The 9,632-nt window shown below is 57.4% G+C and overlaps 1 protein-coding gene across 2 annotated transcripts in view; it reads left to right on the top strand.

Annotated features, from left to right (window-relative positions):
- Positions 1 to 9,200: 9,200 nt before the first annotated feature.
- The window catches only part of PIGQ (phosphatidylinositol glycan anchor biosynthesis class Q), a 37,729-nt gene continuing 37,297 nt past the window's right edge, over positions 9,201 to 9,632 (top strand). The window contains exon 1 of one of the 2 annotated variants that reach the window (XM_049791218.1): positions 9,201 to 9,211. The gene's annotated coding sequence lies outside the window, so the exon portion shown is untranslated. Of the gene's footprint in view, positions 9,212 to 9,397; positions 9,480 to 9,632 lie in introns of those variants that run through there. The other variant, XM_049791217.1, reaches the window with a different exon arrangement.

Genomic DNA, 9,632 nt, shown 5'->3' with positions numbered 1-9,632 from the left:
CCATGACCTTAAGTAAGGAGTGGTGGTGTTTTCAGAAGTTCCAAGCAAAGTGTGCTAGAAGGTACTAGCAGTGTCAGGAGGAAGACCATTCTCTTTGTCTCTTCCTCAGTCCTCTTCTCAGTCTTGTCCCTCCCTTTGCTTGGAAGCATCTGCCCACTAGGAGCAAGCAGGGGAGGATGCTGACTCTCCTTGAGGCAGAAATGTCATCTCCAGGGCTGGTGGCACACCAGGGAAGCAGCACAGATGTGCTGAGAGCTGGCAGGGGGCTGATCTGCAAGGGCAATGCAGCTGCATGGATGGACAGCCCAGCCTGCGATGCTGCCTGCTTTCACTCAAACTGCAGCTCTTGTGGAGGAACTGCAAGTCCTCCTCATCCTCCTCAGATCCTCTCTGTAGGAGGAAGAGGAGCAGAGCTCAGGCAGCCCAGAAGGCACCGCTCCATGCATTGCCTGTGGCTCATCTTGGATCCTCTGGTCCCAGCTGTTTGTGGCAGCAGCACTACTGTTCCTCACCACTCTCACCATTACAACCACCATGGTGGCATCACCGCCTCCAGCCATCTCACCGTGCCCTGGTGACCGTCCCCCGGCTCTGCCGGGACACTGCTGCAGTGTTTCGAGTCTGCCATGAACACTTCAACCCCCAGCAGCCATGAACACCAAACTGCAGGGCAGTCCTGGGGGACTGCAGCTCCAGAACTGCTTGGGTAACAGTTGTATTCTCCATCCACTCCATGCAGTGCAGCCAGCATGAGCGAGCGCAAAGGAGCGGCTATCCCATCACCTCAGTTTTAAGTGAGAAAAAAAGAGTACAAAAAGCTACAAAATTTCCCTGCTGCATTTTCCCCCTGCCCATCTGTAATTGCAATTGGAGGTTTCCTTTCCCTGCTCCTGGATGCCTCCAAACGGATCGTTTCCCTGGGTATTTGCCCAGGGCAGAACCATTCTGGCTTTGGAGTTGGATCAAAGGCCCACAGAGGGAAGCACTGAGGGTTTAAGTAATTAAAAGAGCTGGAGCCGAGGAGAACAGCGCTCTGGCTCTCACCAGGGCTGATGCTCCCCGAAGGCAGCCAAGCTGAGTGGGAAGAGGGTTTCCCTCGGGCACCGCAGGCTAAGGCAGGCTGAGATCCCTGCTGACAATGATGTTTGATCAGCTCCTGCCTTGCCTGCCTGCTCCCCTGCCTGCAGGGTGCATGCAAGGGGGCCAGCGCTTGCTGGGACCGAGGCAATGCAGGAGATGCTGAGTAGCACCGAAGCAGCAGGGCTGGGTGCTCCCTGCTGCTGCACTCTTGAGGTGCGGGGGAAGATGCTGAAGGTCAAAGAGTTGAGAGGGAAGGAGGAAACGTTCCTGCAAGGCAGAAGCCGCCTGAAGACCCAGGAGTGCCTGCACGGCCAGGTATGGTGCCTGGGCAGCCCTGGCTCCCCCATCCCAGGCAGCAGCCGCTGCGAAGCCAAAACAGCCACATCATTTTCCCAGATCTGGGGCTGCAGGGGGTCAAACCCCCACAGCCAGTGCTTTTTCCTCTCTAATTTTAGGTGTGGGCTACCCAAGGATGTAGACAGTTCGTGTTTGGGGCGGGAAGGGGGAACAGAAAGTGCAGTTGCTCCCTCGCCTGTATGTAGCCAGTGCCCATCAGCCTGCAGCACACCAGCACGCCAGCCTGCACGCTTCCTCGCCAAGAGCTGGAGTGACCCTTCCTGGAAGACCAAATGGCCCGGTACCATCCATAAGAGGATGTTTCTGGCAAATAGTTTTGCTCCAGTAATACCCATACCCCTGGGATTCAGCAGTGCCCCTGGACCTCCAGAGTCCTCCCCACCAGGTTGAGCATGGATGGGGCTGTATTTGCAGAAAGCTTCTGCTCCGAATAGCCTTGGGATGCTGTCCCCTACCAGGATATGAGGACACTTTGCTTTCCTTCCACCACCCCCCTGGAGCCAGTGTGGAGAGCCTGCAGGAGCCAGGCCAGGGCAGGATGGAGGGAGCCAGCCTGGGGGGGACCACCACCTGGCTCCCATGGCCCTGAGGACAGGCTGGTGTCTGGGGCAGGTGGGGAAGGGGGTGGCAATGGTGACACTGCCACCAAGGCTAGCTGGGACTCCCCCATGGGGCTGCTCCTGGCAGGAAAGAGGCTTTGTGCCAGTACCCCGCTGTGCTTCACAGTTTTTGGCCCTTTCGGTCAGGCTCAATGGGGAGCTTGATGTCTCAAAGAGGATTAACTCCCTAATCCTCTTGTGAGCCTTGTGAGAGCAGGAGGCTGCAGAGGATGAACACAACAAGGGAGAAGCCTAGACGTCAGCTCAGCCCTTATCAGACCCTGGAGAATCTTCTCTACAGGTTAGCTAACTGGCAGCGGGGACTCCGGGGTGCCCATGCTGGCGAGAGGACAGGGCCAGGGCAGTTTTAGGGACCAGAGTAGCTACAACGTTCCTTCCTGGAGGGCTTCCTGTGATGCCTGAAGAGTTGAATTCCTGCTCTTGCCTCCTCCATGTAACTGGGTTTAGGAAACCCCAGCCCCAGTCCCAGCCTGCATGGGGGATCAGGCTCCGAAAGCACTGTCCCCCAGTGTTCCCCCAAGCTCCTGCATGTTCCCAGCTGGGCACTGCAGGCATTTCAGGGACAGTGGGGGAGTACAGCTGGGACAGGGGCTCTGCTCGGGCTGGACATCATGTTTTCTGCGTGTGGCCGTGCAGCGGGTACTCCAGCTTCCCACCGAAAGCTCCCATGCAGTCCTGGGACACCACTTTCTATTGTGCACACACACACAGAGTACATTGCATCTTTTTGATAATTAGTGCCAATCATCCCCCCGGTTGTTCAGACAGATGGAGCCGCCTCACATCTGCGCAAAGAAATGACAAGCCCGTGTCCAGCCCCAGCCAGCTGGACACCCGCCCACCACCCCGCTTCATCCCCACGACCACCCGCTTCTGCTCCCAGCAAACAATCACAGCCCTCGGCCAAAATCTCCCTGTGCTGATGGTGATCCGGAGCAGGCTGGGGACTGCTGGGACCCTCAGGGCTGGAGTGCTCTGGCATCCAGCATGGACCTGAGCTACAGGAGGGTTTTGTTGCACCACAACAATTAACACTCCACTGACACAGCGGCCATCCACGTCCCCCTGACCCTCTCCCCAGCCATGGAACTGTGCTCTAGACAGGGAAATATTCTCAATGGATGGGTTTGAGGTTTTTTCCACAAGTCTGTGACTAGGTAGCAATAACATCGGCTCATCCCATGGGATCTCCTGCTGGCTCCCTGCACACATGCACAGTGCCAGGCAGGTGCTGTGCCTGTCTCCCTGGCCATGGGGACTGGCAGAGACCCAGGGCTTGCACGTTCCTTGTGGACACTCAAGCAAGAGTTGCTGTCCCTGGGTCAGGGGAAGAAAAGCCGCAAAGGGAGAAGTTCACCACTGGTGCCTGCAAGTAATGTGCTCCAGGAAAGCCTGAACCGGACCCAGACTCTTCCCCTTGGTCCATCTCCAGTGCCAGGAGCCTGACCATGCCCTCATCCTTGAACCCTGCAGCTCCCAGTGTCAGCGTGGGCATGGGCTGTGCCAGGGCCCTGCCATGACACAGGCGTCTTCTAGGGTCCGGGGTGGCTTTCAAACAGGTTGTGACAGAGCCACGGTCCTGGAAAGGTGAACGGGAGCCCCAGGGCCAGGCTGTGTTTGTTTATCCTGGTGATGGAGCACACAACAGCGAAACAAAAGGTCAGACCCTGTTGCCCTGGGAGATGGTTTTTGAAGCTGCCTACCATCCTGCTGGGGCTTGGATGGAGCGGCCGCAGTGCTTGTCATGTCAAGTTATTTTTGTAATTTTGGCTGGTAATAGGTCTGAAGCAGCCTCCCAGATGCTGTGAGCTTCGGGGATACACTGATACAGGACTAGAAGGGCCCTAAACACACCGAGAGAGGACCACCCATCCCTGGGGCTTCAAAGGCAGATCCCCATCCCACAGCTCCTGCAGCCAGCCAGACCCCAACCCACTTCCTTCGTCTGAAGGGCCAGGCACACACAGCCCCTCCAAGCACTCCAGAAGGTGGGGGGAGTCTGATCCAAACTTCATGTACCTTTTGCCCAGCTGAGTAATGAATGGACACAAACTTCTTCACACTTGGGTCAAGTTTAAGGCGGATGCTTTGACCTCACTGCGGGCAAGGGTGGACCGAGCACTGTCAGCAAGCACTGCCAGGGAGGGAGGGCAGGCTCTGACCAGCCCCTTGCAGGCTGGTCTGGGCTGACTCTGCTTTTACTCCTGATCTTTTTCATTTGAGCTGAACCTACAAATGCCGCCGTCAACTCCAAACATGGCCTTGCCCAGCTGGGGGGAGCCAGGGTTGAGCAGTGTGGAGATGGAGAGGGGGGCTGTGCCCAGGAGTCCTGGCTCTTCCTAGAGCTTCTCCATTGCTGGACCTCAAAGCCTGACATGGCAAAAATCACCAGTCTCCTTTTTGCAAGTGGGGAGACTGAGGCACGCAACCACACAATGCCCAAGCTGGGAGTGCACAGGCAGGCAGTGAAGAAGCAGTGAGATGAGGCAGGAGCCCTAATTCAGGGTGTGAGAGTGTCCCCGTCCCACCCCAGCAGCTGCATCTCATGCTAAGGCTGAGGTGCAGCAAATCAACCCCTTTGCCTCTAGATAAAAACCCCAAATTGTCCCTGCAGCTGGGCACCTTGGGGCTTCTCCTCCCTCTGGCAGGAGCAGGTAGATGGGACATAGACCGATCCTGGACAAAAGGCACCTTCTCTCTGGGCATGAGACCAGCAGGGAATAAAAACCGCGCATATCAGCCCTTGTCTCGCTGCTTCTGGTTGTCAGCACAAGGAGCTTTTGTGTTTACCCAGACTCAAGGGCAATTGCCCGTCACTAACAACACAATATCCCTCGGCCACGCTGCCCTGAGCCCGGCGAGGGAGCAGGACGGAGCCGGTGGGAGGGCAGCGCTGCCAGGGAAGGACAGGCAGCCCCCAAGACGTCAGGACAGAGGTACAAGTCCTGTTGAGCTGGGCTCGTGGTCATACACGGTTGTTGGCCTGAGCTGTGCTGGGGACAGCATCAGGGCCCTCATTCTGGGCTTAGACCCACGAATGAGGAAATGAGCAGCTCAGGCTTGGTTCAGGAAACACCATTGAGGGTCTGATGGCAGCTTTGGGTGCCCAGCACCTGGGAAGCGAGGTGCACACTCCTGGTGCTGCGTGTGTGGTGGCTGGTACGTCGGCTCCCTGATAGTGACTCAGTTTCCCCATCTGTAAAATCCAGTTTCTTGGATTTTGAACAGTGTCCAGGTCTGAAAGAGGACCCCAACAAGCAGTCACGGTGGGGGCGGTGGAGGGCTTGCTTCCACCGAGCAGGTCTCTGCTGCCGGAGACACAAAGCACAACCACTTTGGGGAAGAAGGTGGCAAAGCTGTTCCCAGGTCCCAAAAGCAGCAGAAATTGGATTCCCTCCATATTCACACTCATCCCCACCATCATGTATTTGTGTTTGATAGTTCTGCAGGTATTCAGGGGATGACTTTTAGACAGTTGCGGTATTTGCACACGGGAAGGACAATTTGCACCCCGTATGCCTTAGCCCAGCCCAGCTTCCTTCAGCTGTGGTTTGGGGAAGCGTTACTTTTGCAGGCAGTATAGAGCACATGATACCAGGCAATCATGGGACACAGGGCGATAAAGGTGGAGTGGTGGCTTGCAAACAACTCAGAACAGTCAGGTGTGTCCATTATAATATTAATTATAATCACATTTAAAGGAAAGTTAACTTCTGCCTCTCCAGGAACTTTAATAGGCCACATTTCTCTTAACATTTTTCTTACCAGCTCCTGGCTGTGTGCTACGAGCTGTGCTCCAGCCAGCCCCTGGAGAGCACACAGCAGAGCCAGGCTGTCATCTCTGCCTTCTGGGGGACTCATTTCTTATGGTTTTAAAACAGAGGGAGAGTGGACAAAAGAGAAATTGTGGTTCTCATGGTGGCTCTTGCATCCGAAAAAATTGTGTAGTTTGAATGTGTCCTTCAGAGCAGTTTTCCGACAAGTTGTAGTCTGTTTCAGGAATAACTTAATTTATTTGGATGGGGAGGGGGCTGCCCTTAGCAAAGACACGCGCTGGCCAAGTGTGACATCTAACCCATGTGGGAGTGGAGGAATAGTCATCCTCAGTGTCTCAAGTGTTAGCATGGACTGAGCATGGTTTGGAGAGATGAGGCTTACAGACAATAGGGTTAAGAAGTGTTAAAGGCCTAAGAGAAGCCACTAATCCCAGGAACTGGAGAGGTGGAGATTCCATTCAGTGTGCTCACAACACAGGGAGCTCCTTTACACATAAATCCTCAGGCCAGATCTGGCACCAGCCAAGCTGTCGTTGAGGCCGATGGACCTTTTTGGCTGGTTCCTCCAGCTGCAGATCCAGCTTGCCGACTCTTTCATTTTTGTGTCATGGTCCCTGTTTTTCTTTATATCCTGAGCACGTAATTAGCTGGCAGGGCTATGATCTGGTCTCTGTTGCATTGGAGTGAATCCAGACTTATACCAACACCTGGGTAGACAGCAAGCACCTGAGCTCAGAGCATGTCCCCCGAGATGGCAGCAGGCAGGGACAGTAACGGTCCTACTGCTTCCCCCAAACAGGGACGAGAGATTTGTCATGGACTACACTCTGGAGACCAGCCAGCAAAAGGAGAAGCTTCTGAAAACCATCTACACCCTCCAGCTGAAGTCAATCACCACACTCCAGGCAGCCAGCCCGCTGCTGAGCAGCCAGCGTGGCATGGGCATGGTGACGCAGCACCAAGTCCACCAGCTGGTGGATAAGGCCAAAAGCCTGTGTGGAGATCTGGACAACATTAAGAACCTCCTCCACTATTGCCAGGATGACCTGGTCCGGCGGATCCCCAATCCCACTGGCAGCCGCTATGGGGAAGTAAGTGGAATCCATTGCTCCCTGGATGGCTCCATCTACATGACAGCTGAGAGTGCTCCCTGGGTCCACATCCTCAGCAGCACAGGCCGAACACTGCAGTCCCTGCCCTGCCAGCAAACAGGGAAGGAAAGTGGCACTTTCTTGCCAGAAGATGTGACTGTGACTCGGATGGGAATGGTGGCTGTAGCCGACATGATGAATGGAGCCATCTGGGTCTTCAACCCTCACACCAGCCCCTCCAAGGGGGAATGGATAAAAATCAGACAGGTTGGTTCCCCCAGGGGTATTGGAGTAGACTCCATGGGCAAGATCTTGGTAGCAGACTATGCACAAGGTCAAGTCCACAGCTTTGCTCTGGACCATGCCTTCAAGACATTCAATATCCACTCAGTCCCCAACTTGCAGGGACCTCGCTACGTCAGTCCAGCGCCCAACGGAGGCTTTGTGGTAAGCGAGGAGTGTGGAGACGTCAAGGTCTTCATGAGCAGCCGTAAACTCCTCTGCTCCCTCAGCAGCAAATATGGACACCGGTTTGGCAACCCAGCTGGGGTCTGTGTTGATGTGGATGGCAGCATCCTGGTGGCAGATGAGCAGCGACGGACAGTCCACTTGTTCCCAGAGCATGGGGCTCCTGTCTGCCTGGTGTCCGCAGGGCTGCGGAGGCCTGCTGGCGTGGCTTGTTCTTCCTTTGGGCACCTCTTTGTGGCAGATGCAGGGGAGAACTGTGTAAAAGTCTTTAAGTACTGCGTGAGGCCCCCTTACAGGCCCGCCAACCCTGGGGTACCACATGGTGACCCCAGCCTAACACCCAGGGGGGGAGTGGGGTTGGTTCCACTGCAACCCCGCTGAGCTTTGGGTCTGCTGGTGGGCTGTGAGCTCCACTGCTCCCGTAGCTGGGCATTGTCCCCATACTTGACTGCCTTACTGCCCTCCAGCTTCTCCAGACGGCAGAAGCAAGGACTAGACCAGCTCCGAGTTTCTTGGACCCACCAGAGTAGCTAAAGGAGGACTGAGCTACTCAGAACTGGCCACGCGTTGGTGCCTTGGCAAACTTATCACCATTCTCTTGAATCCTTGTGTGGTTTTGCAAAGATAATATAAATACTTCTCTTCCCTGCACACCATTTTTATGTAGCCATTGTTCCACCTTCACGATGCCAGAGTACGAGTGGTGGGGTAAGGCCAGGCCAGAGCTGGCAGCCGTCGTCTATCTGGCACGCTGGGTTTGCAGCGGACTTCAGGAGAATGGTAAAATAAAGGTAACTCATTCCATGCTGCATTCCTGACCTCTACAGGGAAGCAACAACTACTGCATGGAGGAAATTGCATATGGGCATGTAGAATTACTCACACCAACCCATGTCCTGGGGCTGAGCCTGCCAGGCTGTCCTGTTCTCCTCTTGGAGAGGGCTAAGAAACCACAGCCGCTGCCTTTATCAGCAGAGGCCAGGGAGAAGCTGGCAGGGTGCGGTGGCAGAGAGAAGGGCGTTTTCCTTTCCCCGCTCCAGCCCTCGGCACGGGCACGGTGCTGCACGACTCCTCGGCCTCTGCTGATGTCCAAGACCCGAGTCCAGTCACCACCTCCCACCGCAAACAAACCCCAGAGAGGACCCTTTCTTCTTCCTGGCCCTGGAACGAGTGCTAAAGACCACAGACACCCTGTGGTGCCCTCCCAGACCCCCTCTCCCTGCAGATCGAGGCAGCCCCAGGAGCGAGCCCAGCAGCAGGGAGAGACTCCGTGCACTTTGCAGGAACAGGGATAAGCCTGTCCCATCCCCTCCCTTCATTTGAGCTCCCAGAAAAAACACATCTTCCCCCACCTTATTTCCAGTCCTGCAGCTCCCAACAAAAAAAAATCCAAACCCTTTTCTCTAGCCCGTCCCTGTGGGGCCTGCACCCTCCACCTCCGCACCCACTCTCCCTTTCCATGCGGGATCCCCCCCCCAAGCTGCTGAGCGTCCTCCTGGCACCCCCATGGCCCCAACCCACTGCCAGCTCCCAGGAGAGAAGCTCCCGGACACCGGCATCTGCACCCACGGGCCTCTGCCAGGCCGGGGACCCGCTGAGGCGGCAGCGATGACGGGGTCCCGTGAGGAAAAGCAGGTCCCTGGCCTGTGGGAATGGGGGGGGGGAGAGACGGACAACGGGGTCCCACGAGGGAAGGCGAGTCCCTGCCCTTGCCCCAGGCCCGGGTGTGTGATGGCGTGTCTGAGGGCTGGGCGAGCTGGCGCTCCTTATCGGCCGGCTCAGCCGGGGCCCCACGGGCAGGCGTTGGGGCGAGCCTCCGGTGAGCAGCGCTGCCAGGGAAGCCGGGGCAGACCCCCGCCGCGGCGGCTCCGAGCCCTCTCCAGGCTGCTGGGGGCCGCGGCCTTAAAAACCAGGGGGGAACGAGGAGGACGGGAGAGGGGCGCTGGGCAGTCCCGCAAGGCGGGCGGACGGAACGCGGGAGCCCGGTTCCCGGCGCCGGCCGGGCTCCGCCGCGGTGCACAGCCCGGCGCCAGCGGCGTCTCCGAGCAACCGGTTCCCCGGAAGCGGCCCGTCTGGCGGAGCGGGCGGTAGGCGGCAGCGGCGGGACGGGCAGGGCCGGGCCGGGGCGGCGGGGAGGGGGGTGCGCAGGCCTGCCCGGCCGCGGGGCTCTCCCCGGTCCCTCATGGCCTCAGCGGCCCGGCCCCCGGGGCTCCCCCCGGCGCCGAGGCCTGGCCGCGGGT

Source organism: Accipiter gentilis, chromosome 33 (genome assembly GCF_929443795.1).
Source record: "Accipiter gentilis chromosome 33, bAccGen1.1, whole genome shotgun sequence".
Classification (NCBI taxonomy): Eukaryota; Metazoa; Chordata; class Aves; order Accipitriformes; family Accipitridae; genus Astur; species Astur gentilis.
The sequence above is the reverse complement of the archived record's forward strand: the minus strand, read 5'-3'. Positions and strand labels throughout refer to the sequence as shown.